Below are 585 nucleotides of genomic sequence, written 5' to 3' on the forward strand. Positions count from 1 at the left end.
CAGACTTAAAAAATCTTAAAGACCACTTTGTATACAACATGAATCATCTGAACTTGAACTTCTTTCCAGGAACCCCAATCTTGACTTGCTGCCAAAAGTCTGGTTGACATTTTAGAAGGACAACCACCTATTTGCTCAGAGTCTGATGAGCAAAGGTAAAACATTTGGACCACATAAGCCCAACACCTCCTCAAAATGTCCTCAGTTAGCCACAATTTCTCTCAACGTTCTCCATTATCTTTCAATGGAGGCTTGATTAAAAAAAGAAAAAAAAAGTGACAACGTAAAATACATGTGTATTTTTTCTTTTTTTCTTAGAAAAAAAGAAACGAGAAAGAAGAAAGAAGGGAATTTGTGGTAGACAGAATGAGGGGCCCTCAAAGATGTCCGCATCCTAATCTCTGATCTCTGGGGATACGTTATCTTACATGGCAAAGGGGAGATTAAGGTCAGGGGCGGAATTAAAGATTGCTAATCAATTGACCTTAAAGCAGAGAGATTATTTGGATTATCCATTAACCCAATTACCGTTGGTAGGCTCACTGTAATCTGAGGAGCTTTTAAAAGTGGAAGAGCTGAAAATTG

The sequence above is a fragment of the Rousettus aegyptiacus genome, unplaced genomic scaffold, assembly GCF_014176215.1.
Source record: "Rousettus aegyptiacus isolate mRouAeg1 unplaced genomic scaffold, mRouAeg1.p scaffold_m13_p_2, whole genome shotgun sequence".
Taxonomy (NCBI): domain Eukaryota; kingdom Metazoa; phylum Chordata; class Mammalia; order Chiroptera; family Pteropodidae; genus Rousettus; species Rousettus aegyptiacus.